This window comes from Gadus macrocephalus, chromosome 19 (genome assembly GCF_031168955.1).
Source record: "Gadus macrocephalus chromosome 19, ASM3116895v1".
NCBI lineage: Eukaryota > Metazoa > Chordata > Actinopteri > Gadiformes > Gadidae > Gadus > Gadus macrocephalus.
Window position 1 is genome coordinate 2,895,495 of NC_082400.1, and position 6,538 is coordinate 2,902,032.

General features: G+C 45.2%; 1 protein-coding gene across 1 annotated transcript in view; it reads left to right on the plus strand.

Moving 5' to 3' along the window:
* The first annotated feature begins 2,674 nt into the window (after positions 1-2,674).
* Positions 2,675-6,538, plus strand: part of st6galnac6 (ST6 (alpha-N-acetyl-neuraminyl-2,3-beta-galactosyl-1,3)-N-acetylgalactosaminide alpha-2,6-sialyltransferase 6) — a 139,850-nt gene continuing 135,986 nt past the window's right edge. The window contains exon 1 of the mRNA XM_060038282.1: positions 2,675-2,684. The gene's annotated coding sequence lies outside the window, so the exon portion shown is untranslated. The remainder of the gene's footprint in view (positions 2,685-6,538) is intronic.

Genomic DNA, 6,538 nt, shown 5'->3' on the forward strand with positions numbered 1-6,538 from the left:
CAGTGGAATCCCTCATCAGCAATGAGTGTAGCCAAAGACCCAAAGCCTGCCCATGTAACAGTGGAATCCCTCACCAGTAATGAAGCCATAATCCACTGAGAAACCATGTTGTTGCAATCACATGACAGCACCAATTGACAATTGACCAAACAGAAGGTGCGGGGAATTTCACTTCAGCACCAACACTCGGAATGCTAAAGTAACAAACCAGATTGTCCGATTTTAGAAGTTGTCAAGAGGCAAACAGCTATGCAGACTCACAAAGATGTGCTGGGGTTAAGGAGGCTAAATCAGGACGCTGACGGATCAGTTCCGTTTTTTTACCAGGGACTTCCATTGATGTCTGACGTCTGTCGTCTGTTAGGAGGGCAGTCAGGCTAAATATAGATGCTTGTGCTTATTTCTCAACATGGCAACCAATACAAACGGGTTCAAACACTAGGGTCAATATGACTGTGACCGGGTTGAGGGCGTTGATTAAAAAAGCCTGTGTTCAACCAAGTAAGGCACAGAATCAATGAAATAAAAACCTACAACCTCGGAATGAACCTGTTTGCAATTTTTTTTTTCACAAACGTGTCAAATGATCTTTCATATCACCTTTTGAAAATAGATAAAATATGTTAAAAAGACAAATAATACTGTACACCTAGATGCTCCACCTGTATTCAACCGATCAGGATCTGTTTGGAGCAATGTTTTACCTGGTTTTAGATTAAGGCTTATACCTTTGTGTTATTTGGGGTACAGCGTTTTGCAAATAATACCAATACAAACAATACAATAGTTTATCATTATAATTCAGATATCAATTATTATACTGCTAATTATGAAAAAAAATACGCCAATTATTCCTAACTTAAAGGCTGAACAAACACAGTTCAGCCAAATACACACTAATGCCTCGCACTTCAAACATTCTCCACCCAGTTCATTTTCCCACTATGGAAGGAAGTGCTGGGATGTGAGATTGGCTTCCTGCTGTTGTTGTTAGCATTCGAGTAAGACCACCACAGGCACAAAATTGCAACCATCTCAGTGATGGAGTACTCTCTCTCTCTCTGTGTGTGTGTGTGTGTGTGTGTGTGTGTGTGTGTGTGTGTGTGTGTGTGTGTGTGTGTGTGTGTGTGTGTGTGTGTGTGTGTGTGTGTGTGTGTGTGTGTGTGTGTGTGTGTGTGTGTGTCCATCCACTAGCCAGATAAAAATTGCATCCTGGAGAGTAGCATCCATTGCAGAGATACTGTGAGCCAGTTTACTACTTATAAAGACAATGAATGAGGTGGTGAGGCAGGCCAGGAGGTAGGCTTATGAGGCAGCATGCTTACAGCCAGGTATTTTTATGACAAATATACTGTAACTTTGGTCAAGGCAGATAGTACGGTCATTAGCAAGAAGATCCTCACTAGTTGAAGTCTATATCAATAAACAAAGTTGATATTATAGAATAAAAATGTCTTTCCATGTTTCAGTTGCCACTTCATATTGGTCTTGAGGGTTTAAACAATTGAGCTGTGTGTGAGTTACCCCAAGACTGTCCGTTTTGAATTCAACTAGAACCAAAAATGAATGGGAGCCTTTCAACCGTGATTACTTATCTGAAGAATATGCATTCATGCAACTCATCAGTTATGGAGAGGATCAAGGGATGCATCCAACTATACAGACTAGTCGTATGTTTTCCAGCCTTAACACACTTGTCAACTCATAAGACCATAACTAGGAAAATATTTATTCAGGCATATATAGGGGTCTTCAATGTCTTTACAACTTAATAATTGCGGATAAGAATATTGGTTAACAATACTGATTTTGGACTATCATCTGTCAACACATCGGAAACTTCCGTCTACCTAGAGAAGAATGACTTAGATGGCGTGGATGACACTCCCTTCCCGCGTGCTAGGGCATCTCTCTCTCTCTCTGTGTGTGTGTGTGTGTGTGTGTGTGTGTGTGTGTGTGTGTGTGTGTGTGTGTGTGTGTGTGTGTGTGTGTGTGTGTGTGTGTGTGTGTGTGTGTGTGTGTGTGTGTGTGTGTGTGTGTGTGTGTGTGTGTGTGTGTGTGTGTGTGTGTGTGTGTGTGTGTGTCCGACCCAGGACTGTGAAGCGAAGCGGAGAGACAGCTGGTGGGGTGGGAAGTATAGCTGGCCAGGATAAAGTTTCCCTCTGAACGTAAACCCAGGCCACCCTCTTGTTTCCACCCCTCATTTAATGAATTCTGCCTCAGCCACTTAACCATCATTCCCTGGTTTCACGGCGAACGACAAATCACATTCATCCAAAAATACTCAACGAATGACAAACACTTCACAATGATGCCACGTGCACAAATCTGAAATCAATACACGCACGCATCAACTCCTTGGGCGTGAACGCGTCAGAACTCTGGTGGAGTGGCAGCCGAGCTAGCTAGCAGCACCATTAGCTGGTCCAGTGCTAACCGTTAGCTGGTCCAGTGCTAACCGTTAGCTGGTCCAGTGCTAACCGTTGGCTCGTCCAGTGCTAACCGTGAGCTGGTCCAGTGCTAACCGTTAGCTGGTGCTAGCCGCCGTTACTAGGTGACCCTCTGTGTTAACGGTATGCTTCCTTTCAGGCGTTGGGAGCCTTTAGTAAACGAGTGTTTACGTGGTGATCCGGACCGCATCAGTTCACCACCATTAGCACCAGTCTACCACCATTAGGAAATGGGAATAGAGCAGGACTTACTTATTCTTCAGACTATCATCTAGAAACATTGTAAGAGGGCAATTTAATTTAAAGCAAGCTAAAAGCAGATGAATGCTGGGGAAGTGGGTAAAATGTTTATATCACAATTCACCGCTCAGCTTGTGTTTAAAACATTAGACCTTCATTAGTTTGAATCAGGGTTAGATAAACAGCCAGTGTTGAGCTGGTTACAGTCAGAGATCAACGTCAACAGCCCAGAGACCATTTGTCGGGTAGAGATCACACATACAGATCAGAACAGTAGCCCTGAGGTACGGACACGTCGTCTGGTTCTGATCTAACTGAAGCTCCATCTCCCGTCCCCCCGGTGGTAACGGTCTGACCCGGGACCGGGCGGAAGACCGGGCGGAGGACCCGTCCCACCGGGGATAACGGGCGGGCGGCGGACCAGGACCTACCTTGCTTGCTCTCTATTTTCCCCGACATCTTCGCAGCCAGTGTGCGAGTGTGATTCCACTCGCAGTTCAGCGGTCGGCTGCCCAGCTCCAGATCCTCCGTGTTATCCCCGTGACTAGTCCCTCATCCTAGACGGTATCGGTCCATGAGAAAAGGGTACCGGAACGGAGGGAGTCGGTTTGCGGGGCGACACTCATTGATCCTGGGAAAATGTGACCAAGTCCGTCTCGGGGTGATTTTCTCTGAATACTCTCACTACTAGAACCGAGACTTGAACCCGGTCGGCCAAGGTAGCACGGCCCGGTACAACAGCGCCTCCTGGCGGGAGGAATGGGCTACTTCGTGTTGTCGCCATAATGGGATGGAGGGGTAGGGTTTCAATACCAGTCCAGATGCGCATGCGCTGTGTGCGTCAGAGACGGCAAGACCACAATAATAATAATTATGTCAGACATGAGTGTATCAATATTGTATTATTTAAACGCCTCGTACGGAGCCCCCTAAGGGTCTTGGTGGGGGTTTTGCCTTTGAAACAGTTTTTAAACCATTGGCGAAACGTTGACAAAAAGGATGCCTTGTAACTACCGTAGGTTAACAAAGAGCTACAACATAATCCTAACCAAAACAAGCCATCTACCGAGGTGGAGAAATAACATTGTTATGTACAGCCGGCTTTGAGACAAATGTGCAGGGACCGTCTAAAAGGTGCAGCACCCGAATGAGATACTCCCAAATATCACTGTTATACAGTTTAGTACCACACTACCTCCACCCCAGCCCCGTACTTCCACCCAGGCCACAGACCGTACAGCCACCCCAAGCCCTGTACTTCCACTAGGCCACACTACATCCACCCCAGCCTTGTACCTCTACCAAGGCCACAGACCGTACTTTCACCCAGGCCACTCTACCTCCACCCCAGCCACGTACTTCCACCCAGGTCACAAAACCTTCAACCTAGCCCCGTACTTCCACCCAGATCACAATACCTTCAACCCCATCAACATACTAACTAACTGGTTCATTTGATGTTAAATGTGAGGACGTTTTGTATGAATGTTTTATAGAATACATATGGTGGTGCTTAGGTCAAATGTCTAGAGTTTCCTCATGAAAAAGAGAATCTGCTGAGCGGAATTCCAGTTGAATCCTTCAGCCCACCTTTCCTATTTCATATCTGCCAAAGAAGGTAAAATGCTTGAGGTGGTCATCAGGACTAAAGAACAGCTCCCAGGACATTCCTCTGGCATATCAAGGAGAGGGAGGTGTGCCCTGACTGCTTATTATGAATAATTGATCAAACTGGCAGAATGATCTGCATTCCTTGAGTGATCTGGGTCACCTAACGCCCATGATGCCCTGCAAATCATTTGAAAGTTAAGGAGAACGTCTCTTCTTTTATTCTGAGTGTTTTTGTACATCTTTATGCTGAGTTTTATTTTCTCAACATTATCTACCTCTAATCTTATCAGAGCTAAGGGTTAATATTTACTTTAGCTATGACTGCCCACTATGCCCACATAAAACGGTAAAAGATAAAAGGGTGTGCGTGTGTGTGTGTGTGTGTGTGTGTGTGTGTGTGTGTGTGTGTGTGTGTGTGTGTGTGAGTGTGTGTGTGTGTTTTTGTTGATGTGCGTGTGCGTGCGTGTGTGTGCACGTGCATTCGTGCTTTGTTAGGATAAGTGTGTGCGTGTGTGTGTGTGTGTCTCTGTGTCCGTGTGTGCAAGCATCCATGCAGTGATTAGTGTGTATGTATGTGTGTGTGGGGCGGGGGGGGGGGTAGGGTTGGTTTGTGTGCGTGTGTTTATTAATGATATTTTCTATATACTTCCTCTTCAGTAGCACTCGATCTCTACAGTCAAAAAAAGCAAAAAATGCTGTTGACAGTTGACGCCAACTTATATACTTGCACCAATAACACATCACTGAAGCAAATACACAGGTATTTAGGATGACCTTGTTTTCACAAGAAAGACTGGCTGCAGGAGGCTACAGTACATGAATATGCATTCTGCTTTCAGTGCATTTCCTCTATCTGCCAAAGGGGGGTGCTCACGGTCTGTTTATGTTTTTGTCTGTCGGCGCATGTCTCACTCTAATATCTGGAAATGATCAACTCAAATGTATAATGGATGCCTCTCAAAACAAGGTGCAAAAATGAATCCTTTTTGATAAAAAGTTAAATCCACATCAAGAAGCCATAAAACTAGGACATCGAATAAACAAAGTAGGTCTACGATTTGTGGGCTAACAAAAACAAATAGCAGAATATGTTTTTATGATTCTTTAGTCACAGTACATTCATATCAAATATAAAACCACGAAAGTAATGCGCAAAATAAAACCACCACATAAAAATCTAAGATCATCAGATGTCTTACTTTAGTCCTGGTCCTGACATATCAATGCACCACAAGGCAATATCCAGGACAAATGTGAATAAGGAATCTAAATCTAAAGCTGGGGCTTATGAAGTATTAGGATAACAAAATAAATAAAGTAGTTCACAAGTTGTGGTAGACTTTAGTGGTCGATCCTCCGGCGCACGAAAGAAAGAGGTGAGAACCATTACGGCGGTTAGCTGAGCGGCAGTTAGCTGAGCGGCGGTTAGCTGAGCGGCGGTTAGCTGAGCGGCAGTTAGCTGAGCGGCGTTTAGCTGAGCGGCGGTAAGCTGAACGTCGGTAAGCAGAGCGGCGGTCAGCTGAACGGCGGTGAGCTGAGCGGAGGGCCGTGTGAGAGGAGGAGAGGGCATGTGACGCAAGCTCAAACCCATTTTAAGGCTGCGCTTTACCCTTGGCCAGCGGTCAGGCCCTTTGTCGGCCTCACATCTGAGAGACGTTGAGACAGTGAGCTGATCGCTAAGGCTTAAACAATTGAATACATTAAGTGCACAAAAAAAACAGAAACAACAGCCTTTCTGTCTTTTCTTGGCTTCACTTGACAGACCATTGACAGATTTCTCCAAGCATGTTTTTTTCCCCTTCTCATGGTAGAATTAAGATTTACGGCCAGGGGTAGCAATGGGGGGGGGGGGGGGGATTGCTTTTCTTTTTCTTTCGATCGAGCAAGTTGAAAGATAAAAATTTGGAAAGAATTGGAGAAAGAGGACGAGATGTCGAGGTCTTGACCTACTCAATAGCGCACGACAGAAGAGCACTCCGTCACTGCCAACACACACTCTCACGGACAGAGGACAAGGTCAGAGGGTGTAGAGGGGGGAGGCATGCGTGGAGGGCATGCTGGAATCCATGGGAGACTCCTCCTACTGTTCACCTAATTTAATGATACGAATTAATACAAATTATTAATGTTACTAACACACACACACACACACACACACACACACACACACACACACACACACACACACACACACACACACACACATAGACACACAGTACTGCATAAACCTTAACTTT